The sequence below is a fragment of the Pomacea canaliculata genome, linkage group LG1, assembly GCF_003073045.1.
Source record: "Pomacea canaliculata isolate SZHN2017 linkage group LG1, ASM307304v1, whole genome shotgun sequence".
In the NCBI taxonomy this organism is placed as follows: domain Eukaryota; kingdom Metazoa; phylum Mollusca; class Gastropoda; order Architaenioglossa; family Ampullariidae; genus Pomacea; species Pomacea canaliculata.
The window spans coordinates 13,669,488-13,685,374 of NC_037590.1; the positions used below are offsets into that span (position 1 = coordinate 13,669,488).

Here is a 15,887-nt window from a genome sequence, read left to right on the forward strand (position 1 = left end):
ACTGTTGAGTTCTTTCATCAAGAGGCTGTCTACCCTACCCCACTCAAAGTTTACTACTATATTGTAGTAAAACGATTACATACAGCGAAAGTTTTGCCATGGCACAAAAGAAAAATAAAATTCAAGTGCAGAAAAAAATCACTTTGAATGGCCTCGAACCGTAAAACACTCATGTTCCACATATCGCCAGGTCGTGAGGAAAACTTTAAAGATAAAACTTCACACGTGACAAACGATGATAGGGCGAAGAAGGGGGAAAAAAAACACTCACAGCTGATGAAGTTGGTTGTCGGTCCTGGCCGTGCAAAGGGTGATGGCTCGGTCGTGACGACAATGCAAGCGAGGCTGGTCAACGGTGATGCTCGGTGGCGCCGCGTAGTGACTGCGACCCGCACGAGACACGCCGACCGTTTGTACAGACTTCTCACAGACCCAGCGCCAACCTACAGAGCAGGTGGCCCGCGGTGACATGGAATTTCACTACTGCCACTAACATTGTCGCCGCCGCCACCGCCGCCGCTGTTGCTGTTGCTGGTGGTGTTATCGCTGCTGCTACCGCTTCTGCCGTGGAGGCTGCTGCTAACCGCTTGCAAGCCACAAGCCACACCTTGCTCCGCACCACAGAGCGAGTGACAGGAAAGAACCGAGGAGTAGGAATCAGCGAAGGCTTGACATCTGCAGTCGTGGGGGGGAAGGGGTGGGTGGTTTTTCTTTTTTTTTAAAGCCTTCACCTCACTGTTCGCTTGCCACTCCCTCCTGCTGTACTGTGTTATCGACGGCGAGCGAGGGTGGGGGTGGGTGGAGGTGAGAGGGGTAAGGGGGCTGACACCTCTGCCGCCCGCGTTATCGCCACCACCATCCACCCAGCGCCGCTGCAGTTGCCGCTAACATTTTCGGGTGTCGGGTGGCCGGCGAGGTAGTCATACCTCCACTTAGCTGGCCTTTGATTCAAACGAGTGGCTCTCTCTCTCTGTGTCTCTCTCTCCTTGTGCCTCAGCACACTGCGCCGTAGTCTTCATCCCACATTGCATCATTCACTGTCATGCATGTTCAAATATTACCGCAGCATATTCCTCATCTCCATCACCATGGAAACAGTTCGTGTTGGTCTTTAAAACACGACACTGCAGTCTGGCTATTCATTCCCGTTAGAAACATTTACTTAATAACGGTAATACGCCAAACGGTATTTTCACCTTCCATCCGCCACAGAGGCATTACCTTCTGTAAAGTCTTCATACATAGCAACACTTTTTAATTTTCTTTCATAGAACCATTTCCTGTAATACATCAATACACAGAATCACATTCATACTGTCCGTAGCTTTAACAGCTCTTCATATGGTTCGTTGACAAATAAAATGTTTTTAATCCTTTCATCAACTAAAAGCAATTCCTTTAACACTCTCTTTGCTTTCACATAATAATTTTAATATTTTTTTGTGTTTATGCACAATATAAATACGGCAGTGCGTTTATAATGCGATTCAATTTCTTTTCTATTTTGTTTCTTGTGAAAATCCTCACAGGAACAATTTTATTTTTATGGAAGTCTCAGCAGTGGCTTGCTCCTTGCAGGAACTATCCTTCTAAAGAGCGCCTTGGAGTGATTTATAACTTAATACTAATGACTAATACCGAGGTTCTTATGTTGTACATTATAAGATTGAAACAAAGTAGCTATTGACAGAGAACTTGTTTTATTAAACACAAATCGTATTTCCTGGGTAGAGTTGTTAAAAGGAAACAAAGCCTTGTACAGTCCCACTGGATTTTTTTATATTTTATTATTTTTTTATTTATTTTTTTTTGGGGGGGGGCATTTCGATAACAGCTCGTTTTTCTGAGCTTTTCGAAATGTTCCTGCGACAGGCTGCTTCATATCTCCTATTATATAGTCTTTTATAGCTCTCATTCTAACTATACTGTCCTTTATAGCTCTCATTATAATTATACTGTCTTTCATAGCTCTCATTATATACTGTTCTTTCTAGCTCTAATAATCATTATACTGTCATGTAAAGTTCTCTTTACAAACCGCCCTTTGCCAAAGGAACCGTTGGGATATGGTGTACTTGCCTCCAGATTTTCTCTCATAAGAACGATCCTGTAGATGGTGTTTGTCAGCACCGATGGCTTTTCATAGACAGAAAACAAAGAGGGATGTAAACCATGTAATCGCTTGCATCTGGAACTGAACCTTTACTAGAGTTTCACTTCAGTAAGTGTTGCATCCAATGACAGCCAGTGTTCATCAGAGGAGAGATTTCTGTGATTGGATTTTTTTATAGAGTTTTTGCACGAGAGGGAGGATTCTACTTTCCTAGCGCTGTCATCAGTTCATCGTAAAATGTGTCACCTTCCCTCCTCCCCAGCACCCGCCCCCACACAGTGTACAGCGGAAAACGACCGACAATGATGTAGCAACCCGAGTGATGACGTTTGTAGTCATCCACCCGACTCCTCCCTGCGGCATTCCTAGCGAGGGAGATGTACCATGGCGAGGTGAAATGTCTTTACACTTGGTCGATCATCTGTACAACAAAAGCTTTTCTCTCTGCTTTTCTCCCCTGAGCACCATTGTTTCCCCTGATGTAGGTTTTATTCTTGTTTGTTTTCTGGGTTGTTTTTTTTTTTCATGGTATAACCTTTATTCTTTATTGAAGGCGACCAATAAATCTATGTAAATGTGAGTAGATGAGATGGTCGTGGGTGAGTGAGTTTGTATGAAAGAGTGAATGAGCGAGGAAACAAGAGGAAGGAAACAATTAGTTCTATTAGTCTGTCCACAAACAGAGAAATAAAAACAATGGTGAAAGTTGTCCTGAAATTGGAGCGTCCTGTACGGACCTCGGTAGCACGACGCTCGGTACCACCACCAACGACAGTAACAACTGTAGAGACGGTACTTGGCCAGGCCTGGTGCTAGACACTGGGTGTCAAGGGAACACTAACCAGATGCTGTGGTTCCGAGAGCCTATGATATTCCGCGCCGCCAGCGTGACGTGTTTACCTCGCGAACGTCACCAGCACACGACACCGTTACAAATGTCAGTAACCTCTCCACACTGGCTAAGACAAGTTCACGGTCATTTGTCCGTTAATGAAGATGCCCTGACCTCATGCACATGTCTTCATTCAACTATTGTCTGTATTACTGTCTACATTGTTTACCGTTCTTATATGTCACCTGCGGTCCTGCTGTGCGTGATTTTATTTATGCCACTATTATTAGTGATCTGTTTTGTTGTAAATCCCAATACCTGCTCATTCCTACTGTCCCAGCCTTTATTTATAATATCAAACAACGCCGAATCATTTTTTTTTTTTTATCCACATCCTTCCATCCACTTCATTGTTCATGTTGCAGAAGGAGCTAACATTCAATTAAACTTGAAGTGCTTGGCTTTAAGTACGAACTTCTCCACTTTACTCGTCTTGTCGATCACGGATGATGAAACGGATAAGGGTGATCGCTGAGCAGAATCTTAATCATCCTTTCTATCTTCATCTGTCAGGCGACAACAGGTCTCGTAGAGACATCTTGGTGGTCGTCTTCACTAGAGGGCGGCTCCTCCATACTCGTCTCGTTGTACCTCGCGTTCTCGCGCAATTCTCGCTCCTCACCTGAAAACCCGAGATGCATCGGTGCGCTGCTAAATCCTATCTCTTGTTTTGCCACCCAGGAAAGGGAAACAAATGATGTGATAACAGAAGCAACTCCAGCACAATCCTGTCAAGATTGCGAAGAAGAATGTCTGGTGTAAACTTTCCAACTACCCTGGGCGGCGGGCAGACAATAATAACAGGCACGAAGCAACTTTCCATGTAAGATTTGTTACAAGTGAGGACAAGTAAGCTTATTGTAAGCTTACTAAGCTCGTTCCTTATGTTTATCGACGTAGGTACACAAGGCTATTGACGGACCCGAGAAAATAAATGATTGATCAATGATTGTTAGTGTGTTTGTTCTATAACTGTTTAATTGTGATCGTTTCACATTGTGCTTTTCCTTGTTCTCTTCGTCCGCTTTACCATGTTTTCACATCCATTATTATCTATAGTTTTATTTAATGACTGAAATCATCAAATCCTTTAATGATTTTTAAATACATGATTTTAGTAATAGATGCTATGACTGGATTTCACCGAACCTCGTGACACTTGTGCTCTTCCTTCTAACGTTCGTAGGAGACATAAATACAGAAAGGCATAGAACATGAAGACTGACATAACCACAAATGTATACAGGCAAGCACACAGTATGGAAAAGAGGAAGTTAAGCAGACAGAGAAAAATAAGAACAGACCAGGACTGACAAAGACTTCAGATGTAATTCAGTTCTATCAACAGAAAAATAGAAGCATTGAAGAGAAAGAATGAAACACAGACATGGGAAAATAACCGCTTAGGTCTACTAGGTCTGCTTAAAGTAGTTGTCTGGATGGTAAAGATCAAGGTGCAGAGAGCAAAGGACAAACTCAAGATGGCTGAAGAGATGAGGATGTCGGCGTTGAACTCTGTGGAGCAGTTACAGCAGCTCCGCGCCCCAAGGGTTGGCATCTGTAAAGCCCTCGTTGGCCTCGGCTCTGACGACTGCGGTATTCTGGGGACAGCCTGCTTCCCCATCCCGGATAATGAAATCTGACAGCCCATAATATTAAGGCTTTGCCACGAGATCGTGTACAACACCACAGGACTGTGGAGGGGACCTTTCATCAGGTTAGGCCAAGTAGGTCGTCGACATTATCTGATGGAGTCCCGGCGGCTGGACCACGAACCGTGACCGTCTAATTTAATCTTTTTGTACTTCTTGGTGTTCGGAGGCTGAATGGGGTTTCTATGTGCACAGTCATCTGACTCATGTGTGCACGCATGTACGAAGCATCCAAATGGTCGTGAACATATGGACCTTCGCATTCACACACGCGCACGCGCACGCATACACACACACACATATACACACATAATAACAAACACATGCAACCACATTTTAAACATCTGTTAAATATCTTACACAAAGTCCGCCTGTGGGGGCGAACACAGCTCGAGCCCATAATTTCGACTAAACAAGATCCGATACAAAATCAAAGTCAGGAAAACACAAAAACCACATCGTCGTACAGGTTTCGTGATGTAAAATTAAGTTTGGAACAGGAAACCAAAGAAGAAATCGTGATACGAATCAGTCAGCTAGCTCTGATTTTCAAGAAAAAAATACAAAACAAATCAGGAAATGTAGAAGAATTTCGCACACGAAACTAACTTAATGAAACGAAATCATACAACTGTATGTAAAAAGACTTTACAGGGGAAAGAACTTGAAATTATGCGTCCTTCCAGAAAACACTGAAAATAATGAAGTTGTCTACAAACACTTTCTTAACACAGTGGATGTTTGCGAATTATCGTTGGTTGATAAACGAATCATTGATGCGAGCAGCAATAATACAGCTGTCCACGAAGAAGACTTCCCTGAGGCGATAAGAAAAAAAATCATATTGAGCAGAGTTGATGTCCTTCACTCCATTGGAAATCATAAACAGGTCCAAGAAACCTGACTAGCCTGAAGCGACAGAAGAGAAAAATTTCTCCAGAAACTGATGAATCCACTGAAGATAATAAAGCTGTCCAGAAACATGAGGAGGAATCCTCCTCGATTAGGCAACCTGCCTGCATCGTGCACATGGCATCAAGAGCTGAACATGGAGTCTGTCAGGATGAGAGAAGAAGGCTTCACTTATTGAAAACTCCTTTCTCCTTCCTCCTTCCTTGTTGACTACTTGCTGGGGGATCGAAACCTGCGCCCGTGTTGCCCCCAAGACCTGAAATACACTAGAGCTTCTCAGCAGTCACTTTACTTGCTCTCCTTTTTTATTCTGGTAATTGATTTATCTTATTTCCTCTTTCTTTTTTTCACGTTGACCAAATGTTCACATTTTTTTTTTCGCTCCGTTCCTACTTTTCACGAGGCCTCATTGGCTGTTTTTAATATTCTCTCGTCCCATTGCTACCTTTCTCCCATCCGTTTTCTCCTAAAAGCAGGAAAAGACTCGAGAAGAAAAAAAACCAGGAATTTAGCAGGAGAGGTAATTAATTAATTTCCTTCTCCTAGACTCATTATCTATTTATCCTCAGCCTACATGGCAAGTCTCTCCCATCTTTAGCACATCTCTCAATCTCTCTCTCTATCGCGCGCACGAACGCACGGACACACGCACAGACATTTCTGTTGCAATGTTTTTAACCTATTATTACTGACCAGTCGTATGTCTGTCCTCACTTACTTATGGCTGATGTTTTTACCCGTTTATAAGCCATGTGTCTGCTCACTTTATTAGGCCGTGGTTGTTTACAAATATTACACAAATGTCAGTAATATAAGATATATATATATCACTCCTTATGTGAAACTGAAGCATTTGATATTTCTTACAAGAATTAGAAGGTTAATGTAAACAATATTTGTCTTGTTTACCAGATCTGCTCTTGTTTACACTGTTTTACTTCCGAACCTTGGATCATAAATTGTCTATTTAGAGAGGAAGAATATCAAAATACCATGACATGATATATTGTGTAGTGTATGTGATGCTTGTGAAGTAGGAAGAGGAATTTTATTATGTTTCTATGTAACTCCGCCAGTGTTAGAAATACAGTTACTCCCCTTTGAGTAGACGCCAAAACATTCTGAAGTTTCGTGATTTTGTGATTAAAAACTATACAGAGAGATGTTTATGGCATGGAGCAAGATGCGTGACTGGATTCTTTTTTAAACTCCAAGCTCGCTTCATGTCAGGAATCCTCCAACAATTGTTTTTAATGTAAATAACCGCATTTCACGTACTCTGTCCGATATTTATGAAATAGAGTTGTTTATGTTTTTGTCTGTCTATCCTCCCTCCACCACACCACCACCTCCCTCCACACCACTGCTTGTCTGTCTTCATCCACTCGCACCCACGTGTTCCATGGGTCTCGTGAACCGGTCTTGACAATTACTGGCTGAACCAGTCTCCACAACTACTGGCTGAACCAGTCTCCACAATTACTGGCTGAACCAGTCTCCACAATTACTGGCTGAACCAGTCTCCACAATTACCGCATGCAGGAGGCCTCAGGAGACAGTGATTTACGTGTTATAGTTACACGTGGCAATGGTTGTCTGAGTTCGGCGATTTATGCAACAGCTTTCTCCGGTGTCCCTCGCGAGGTGTTTGCTCTGTCGATGGCTGCTGATAGCGGGATAAATAGGGCCTCAATGATGAGACCTTGTAGGGCATTGTAAGCATGCATCTGTGTGAGCTCCTGCGTGTTCGCGCGAGAGGACTGGGGCAGGACAAAGATGAGGACACTGTTTGTCTTCTGCACTCAACCATCTTCCCTGCTGACTCCAATTCGATAGACAAGATGCCAGCAGCCGAGGGCTCGGTCATAAACATCTCGCTAGCATTGGTGGGTTGGGTATGGACAGGAGTGTGATGGCATTTGTATTGCACAAGTCGTGTAATCTTTTCTGACTAATGATATTTTACTGTCAACTTGCTTTGTTTGTTTGGTTGGGTTTTTTTGTTTTTCGAAGGGGGGGGGGGCGTAGCGAAGTCGTCTGCTCTTGTCGGAGATACAAATGCGTAGAACTTGTTGTAGTACTTTGCAAGCTAACCTCACAAAGTGATGGTTGTACCTTCTGAAGATTTGTTTTCAATGAAAATGCGATGAGATTATTTATTCTTTCCGTCATTCAGATTATTTTTCGATTTCCAACGCGACTGCTCGTCGATTAAAATCAGCCACGTTTGTATTTGTGTGGTACTGAGAGAACATTGCACAAAAAGTTCAACTACAGATATCGGGGTTTGACCAGAAGTATCCGGTAGGATCCCGCTGACCAGATGGAAGTGGAGAGGATCAAAGTGAGCAAAAGAGGAGTGAAGAGTGGAGTTGTGTGCCGTTAATGAACTGCCTTTCACGAACCAGGAATCGATATTGTAGGGAATATTTTTGGATCAGTTAAAATTAGGCCTACATCTTGTAAAAAGATTTGCTGCGTCGACTGCTGGCCCACTGCTAAATCAAATTTGTTTTTAAATAAGTAATTTTCCTCCATCTAACTAGAAACAGAACAATGTATTTAGAGAACAATTTCATTCTCCCATACACAAGATCTGCCCACACACACACAAACACACCGAATTTGTAAGTGAAAAGAGCTAACACAGCTGATATGCTACTTCTGTTTTGCGAACATTCTAGAGAATTAAGCAGCTGCCTCCGGTCGGGCTGACAGTGGAGGCTGAGCGGCTCCTCTGTGTCCCCCAGTCTATCCATCAGCCTCCCCACGACCTGAGCCCCACTCTGTAGTCTGGTATCTGGCGACAGAGACAGATGGCGGCTTGTCCCCGCGCCATCCCTGGATACTCATTAATACGTCTCATGTTTCTTGGCAAAATACTCTTGCCTCCTCTAAACTCACTGTTTTGAATGCAAAGAAAAATCATCGATATTGCCCACAAAATTTGCGGTTGATATTCATCGCCCACAAACATTGCAGCTGATATCCATCGCCAGCAAAGCTTGCAGTTTACATTTATCGCTGAAGAATTCTATGATTGTTGATATCTGTTGCCCTCAAGACTGGACACACAAAAAAAAGTATCGCTGCCAAAGATGTGGATCCAGATAAATCCATTTGGACGAAACCTGTGCACTAAGCACCGCTCACTCATTGATACATCTGCCCACCAACTCGCTCTCTTATTCATTCACTTAAGCTCTCCTGCAACCAGCAGGAGACGGATTCGTTAAAGCAAGGACCACCCCAGGAGCCATCGTAAAGTCAAGAAAAATACCGAACAGAATCTTTTGACCAAGAATGAAACATTACCCGCCTGCTTCCTCTCTCTCTCCAGAAGTTGTTACAAGGTCACCACTTGGCAACACAATTGGAGGGGAGTTAGGGGGGGTTAAAAAATATATGGAAAGGTTTGCTTCAAGGTTGTCATCCACCCACCTGCCAACGCACGACATTTGAAAGGTAAGATGGCCGTTTATCCTCCTGTAACTGTGTACGATCTATGAGACAGAGAAAGATGGAGATCGTGTGTCAGCTCCTGTTCGTGCTGGACCACGTCACGTGGTAGGTCTCACAGCCAGGCGCCGCCTGTCGACAGCTGAGGCCTAGCCTTATAAGCTAAGATAGCAAACACAGCACCAGACCGACACTGGAAGTCAATAACCCGGGAACGAGGCAAGTCGTGACCTCCCCTCCTGCCAGGACGCCATTACAACCGCCGATGTTAATCCAGTTCCTTCATTTGGTCCATCGCCTGAACAAAGGATCATAAGTGGGAGGAGAGCTTGTTCGTCCGAAAGAGGCTAGAAGGAAAGGGGAGACCGAATTTTCGCCGGAGTGGTTCTTAACAACTTTTAAAAAAACTACTAAAGTGTTGGAGTTGTTCATCGTTGACAATGAAATCTCTTGCGCTGCATTGTAAATATCGTTGTTGTCTCAACACGAGAGAGAGAGAGCACTTCCTGTGCTTCTCCCGTTAAACAAAATTTGTCAAGGAAATTTGTGAGATGACTTTTTTAAGGGCCTGCAACACGTGCCCACAGCACTTGTCCATCTCATCAGGCTGTCTGGAGCGTGCTGGTTCTGACATCAGGATATTTACCATTGGATAATCAAGCACGTGACTTGTGGATGCACTTACCCTCGCCGTATATTAGCGGCTGGTAGTTTCGCCCATACAATTAACCTGTTTGTGTGTTTTGTCAACAAAACTGTGATGGCAGATCAATCTGAGCCAGGTGTGACCGAGCGCCGTGCATCGATCACCTGCTGGTCGTTAACCGTGAGAGAAACACAAACCTGATGTTGCTGACAACTGCCTTGGAGACAGAACTCTGATACTGCTAATGCCCACTTTAAAAATCCTCCTAATATTTGTACTAAATCAATTTAAAATAAATGTAATGTTATAATACAAATAGCAATTTTCCTTGAAAGTGAAATGTTTTCCATTAAAAGAGGTTTCGGCAGCTGCCAGTACACGTTGAATACTGTTTTCATATTGTCTTTGCAGCTGCCTTCAAGACCAGATGCAGTTTTCAATATATTTGCTAATTCTATTAGATGCAGTGCAAAACTATTCCTATACCTGGCTATCCTGATTTACAAGCCTTTGTTGTTGTTGTTGTTGTTGTTGTTGTTGTTGTTGTGTATTTGCCAGTCTGCACGATAGCTCCATCCGCTGAAAAAATACTGTATTTAATGCACACAGGTCGACTTGTAGCTGCTGACGAGGACACTGACACGATGCTTCATGGGAGGCAGCATTAACCCCATTAAGAGGATAAACAAACTTCGCACAGACACAGACACGTAGACAGATGTAGGAACACAAATGTACAGACATAGACACGCAGATAAACACATCGACAAATGGATACCAAAGCCGGATCTTAAACAGACTAAGCGACTGACTCACTGACTGACTGAGCATTTCATTAATTTTATTAATATATAATAACAGCAATGAACGAATTATCGTTACAATGATTAACTCAAAAAAACTCAACACACAAGCGCACACACAGACACATATTCACTATATAGATATAAACAAAATGTCTACATGCACAGACGCAGGGGGTTCAAGATAAAGAGACATGCAATACATTATTTCTAATTCCATTATCATAAAAATGCAAAAGAGTTGCTTGCAAATCATAAGGTTGAGTCGTGAAACCCAGTAACCTTTCCTGAAATGATATATCTCAGTGTCTGTGTAAAGAAACTTATCTGTTCTAGATTCTGCTCTCAGGAAACTCTTCAAAAGCTTTTGACAAGAAGAAAAGAAAGACACACAAGACGAACATCAGCTGCAAACTTGTGTAACAGCCAGGAGACAGAGACAACGCTCGCCACACGAACATCAGTTGACCTGCATCGTCAGCAAAGCCTTGCAGGTAACTGTATCCTGAGGTAAACAAGCCAGCCAGCCAGCCAGCCAGCCAACCACATTAAAATGTTTTCTCAGACCGTTACCGAAGAAACTGTTCTTTCTGTTTCAAACAATTATATATATTTTTACTTCGGAGAAATTCTCTGCATAGCAACAAAGGGACTCACGGCAGTAACTCATCAGCTGCTAGTTCAATCAAATCTTTGTGTGTGTGTGTGTGGGTGTGTGTAAAGAGCCCGTTATTTTGTTTTTATATTCGTTTTCTGCAGTCTGATCACTCTGTGTACGATGGCCTGTCATCCAAAATCAATAAATTTATTCTCATTACTGTAAAGTGCATTTCGCTCGATGGTCGCTGCAGCAAACTCTGTCTCAGTCATCGAACTGCACCTTGCCGTTGTCGTCTCCACGTCCTGGCTGATAACCAGTAGGAGACCAGCACCTGCTGGGAAGGGGGTTTTTTGGTTCAAAGGGACAAAGGTCACATGTAACTGTTGTTATTTCTGATGAGAAAAACGTGATCTGTAATGGCTTTATATATTTTTGTTTTCTACAAACGAAAAATGTAAGTGAGCAGGTGCAAGCCTCAAGGAAATGGGCAATAGGTCATTGTGCTGCAACTCTAGCTCCCTCCCACTTCTCTCAGCTGACATTCACCAGTCGGCATTTCAAGATTCTACTTTGCACATCATTGCTGTTGCAAAATCCTGCATTGCATTGACTGTCATGAACTACGCAATACACTTTAAATACTTTGACCATTTGTTGTTGTCACTTCTGCAAGGTGTAACACTATCAGACCCACACAAAGTGCTGACTAACATAAAAAAAATCTCCGACAGCATCATTTCCTGAGTTCAATCATTAAGCGACATTTCAGAGCCTTTTTAAATGCAATCTATCTAAAAGCTGGCCCAAGGGAGTCGGCAAACAGGTCAAACAGGAATTTCCTTCATCACGCCTCGCACTCATTCTTTCCAAAGCGGGTGTGCAACAAAGGGAGACAACCTGGTCCCCATGGCACCTTGGGCCGGTCGTCTGTGTGTAATCTTCCGATGACTAATGCAAAGCAAGCGAATTATCGTCCTTTAGTCGCTTGGCGGCTGCTGTAAACAAGACCAGGGGGAGGGAAGCAGCAGAGGTAGGAAAACACGGCGTGTCACTACTTACCTGTCGGCCCCTTCTCCTCCGGTGGACCTGGCTGCTGATCCAGGCCCTCACCCACACTAGCTTGACTGCTCGGCCGGACAGAGTTACCTAGCAACAGAGATGATAACAGTGAAAAGATACACAATACACAGACACATAAATTATGTATATACTGTACACGCCCACGGAAGTTATATCATCACCTCTCCCAATCCACCCTTCCCTCAATTTACAGTTCTGGACATTTTGGATTCAGGGATCTCCACTGTTCACAATAACCATCTGGAAATCTCAAAATGAAAAAAAAAAATTAGAAAAACAGAAATAGAACGCCCGCACCCGGGTATTAATGAAATAACACGGTTTCTTCCCGGTTGTGACCCCTACAACACCCTGCTGAAGACTTAAAGTGCTCGTGCAGGGGCCAGCGCCAGGCAGACCGAGGAAGAACTAGATAAACATCAAAGCATGGACAGACCACTATCCTCCACACTTACACCCCCTTCTTCACACAGTCCACATCAATCGGCCTTAATGAGCAGCCAGGTCAGTAGGTCAAACTGAAGTTCATCGGAAACTTTCGTACATGGCTAATTAAAACTCATGTGTACCTGGTCCTGCCCTTTTATTTGATTTGGCTTAAGGGCCAGCCCGAATCATGAAATTATCTTAAAATACAGCATATTGAGCTTGTTAGGAAAATGTGGATGTCAATGACTCGTTTATTCTGCAAGGTAAAAAATAAGTTTTAATTGATGATGTTGCTGAATGTCGCAGCCAAGGAAAGAGCTCCGATAACACGCTGATGACGGAGAACCAATCATTACCAAACCGCACGAGAAAGCTGTCAGGTTCACAGGCTTGTATTTTGTGAATGGTAAACTTGGAGACATTTGTGCACACAGGATATGCATCTTTATTTATGAACCCGCACAATTTAGAGCTCAAGTGGGCCTTTAATCGCACCGTTGATCTTTGTGCTGTAATTGCTTGTGTCCGGTCTGAAGCCCGAACGTCCAGGATGTAGTATTAAGTACACATCCTTTACCCTTCATCACCCTTCATTGTTGGCACCAGTCTATGGAAAGGCCTAGAAAATCATTAGCAAGTAGACAGCAGGGGAGCGAATCTTCTCGTTCTCGCCGTTCATCGGACGCATCCTTGTCCCTGACCTTTATTGGTCAGTGCTATGGTGTCCCTCCAACAGGCTTTGACTGGCGCAGACTGCTCATTGAGAAACTCCAACAGATTGAATGCTTTGTCAAGCTCAGACGACCGATGATTTGTAGTGTCAATGGTTTTTTCTTGTGTTTTCGGGTTCATCGCAATCTGATTCATAGAGATTCCGGAACTGCAAACTCAAAAGTTCAGGATTGTCTCTTTATCTAGATGTTATTTGATTACATGTAATTAATGTTCTGTTGAAAATGAGGGGAATATCGGGAAGCACCGTTGATCCCTGGTTTGCTGAGCGTTTGAAGTGTCATTGTACAGGTTCTGTGCGAAGACTACAGACAGATGGACAGCCAACTCGCAGTGGACGAAGTTGTGGAAGTTTTGAACTTTGCACAATCAGCTTCTCTTTGCGGACGCAATAAACTTCTTTAACATGAAAAAATGAACTCCTGTGTGATGATACTTTTATATTTTAATAGCTAGAAATCAATGAAGGTTCAAATTAACTTTCAGGTGTATTAAAAGGGTTGTCGCATAATATTTATTTGTAGTTTCATGTTATACAAATGGCCTTGTCAGTAAGCTAGCCTGAAGGTTTGAATGTTTGATTTCACTTGCTCAGTTTCTTAGTTCAGATGAAGGCTTCTAGAAATGTGTGAAGATTTCATCTGTTTCTCAACGTGTACCTACTTTGTGACATTTTAAAGACACAAGTTGTGTTACTCAAACAAGGGAATCATTAAGATATTTAATGCCTTTTATTAGTTAATGAAAAGCCTATTAAACAGATTTATACAGAATTACATTCACTAGGGTTTAAATTTAACTGTCGATATTATGTTTCCTGTAAAGAGTTTTCCCTAAACTGAGCAAGTATTTTACCTGTGGTGACGAGCAAAGTATTGCAACCTTCGCCAAAAACAGTTCACCGCTAAAACAAAAACATTCTATTTCTATATTATATATATTATAACAAACATTACATTTCTGTTTTGTCACAGCCGAGAAAGGGAAAAGAAGACCAAAAACTTTTTCAATCCTCTCTCTCTCCTTTTTGTAATGTTCTTCTGCATTTCTGCTTTCGTGAGGTCTTCCCGGAACCTTTGACTGTTCGGAGGTTCGGGTTGGAGAGAAAGACATTTAGAGGAATAGAGTTGCTGTGTGTTTACATGTTGTCTTCTTGCTTGCCGCTAGTGATTCAGTGAGATTATAGGCGGTTCTGTCTTGTACAGATTAGTTTGTAAGCAAAGTTTTTTCTAATGGAGTTCATGACCGGAAAAGAATTCATTAAAATAATGGAATTCGTCCCAAAACCTACCCTGATTCATACGGAAATACTTTTATCTCTGTCGACCTCTGTACGCAGAAAAGCTCGGATTTTTTTCCTGGCAAAAGGTCAAAATAACAACAACTGTAGTTCTCGAGAGAACTGTGTAAATGAAAACCGGAAATGACGAGTGAATAGATAAATCTAGCGCATACGCGACTTGTATTGTTTTCCCATGCACGAGACTTCAATCCTTCTCTCTACCTTCTCTGTTCCGTGGCATTAGTTCTCACTCCTCCTTTCTTTCCTTCTTTTGATGCTTTGTGTGTGTGTAGGGTGCGTGAATTTATGCGTGAATGTGAGGAGGTTCGTGAGTGGGAAGGGGATATGTGTTGGGTATTGTGTTAAAATGGTCTGTCTGTCTGTCTGTCTGTCTGTCTGTCTGTCTGTCTGTCTGTCTGTCTGTCTGTCTGTCTGTTGGGTGTGCGCTTGCCTGTGTGTGTGTACACTCGCGCGCTTGCTCCAACTTTCATATCATCAAAGGATACGTTAACCAACTGTTAACAAGCTCAACAGAAAACAAAAGAAAAAATACGACTGGTTGCCACAAACACGAGATGTTTTATGCTAGGAGAACAACTTTCTTTTCTTTTCTTTTCCCGCTAAATGACAACAAAAACTACAGGCACTATATTTTATAGCAACCATCCGCAACCTCTTTCATGTCGTCACCATGGAAACTTTAATGCACTTTTTTTTCTTCCTCTTTTTTTTTTTCTCCCTTTTCCGTCGCAAAGCAGCTCCAGTGTTTAATTTAACTGCACTTTTGTCTTAACAACTCCAAAGTCTTCCTTCTTCGAAGATGGTAATAAAAAAGGTTTAATGTAACTAAAACATTACAGTTCCATGCTCTTCATCTAGGGCTCGTCCCACTCCCTTTCTTACACCTAAACCTCCATACTTTTTCTGATCATCAACATTCAGATAACTGTTTTGTCGATTAGTGAGGATGTTGGTGATGTCTAAAGCCACTGGATGACCAGACGACCTACAGAACAGCTGTGTGACAGCGTCGAGGGCACAATCATCAGTTTACAAGTAACGGATCAATCAGTAATTAGACTTTCTTATCTACAAGTCTAGACATCAAGGACTCATTCCGCCTGGATGCTCGCGAGGACGTCCAGTTCATCTTTCCAAACGCTAAAAAGTTGGACACGGCGATGGCTCTCACACTATACATCAGTAGTGTGGCCCCATCTCATGTTTATCCCGTACACAACCACGGGCAGGTTTATCAAAGAACTGCGAATGTTTACACAACCCAA

General features: G+C 42.7%; 1 protein-coding gene across 2 annotated transcripts in view; it reads right to left on the minus strand.

Moving 5' to 3' along the window:
- The window catches only part of LOC112572337 (calcium/calmodulin-dependent 3',5'-cyclic nucleotide phosphodiesterase 1A-like), a 229,742-nt gene that overhangs the window by 177,586 nt on the left and 36,269 nt on the right, over positions 1–15,887 (minus strand). The window contains exon 2 of one of the 2 annotated variants that reach the window (XM_025252022.1): positions 12,138–12,224. The gene's annotated coding sequence lies outside the window, so the exon portion shown is untranslated. Of the gene's footprint in view, positions 1–271; positions 625–12,137; positions 12,225–15,887 lie in introns of those variants that run through there. The other variant, XM_025251996.1, reaches the window with a different exon arrangement.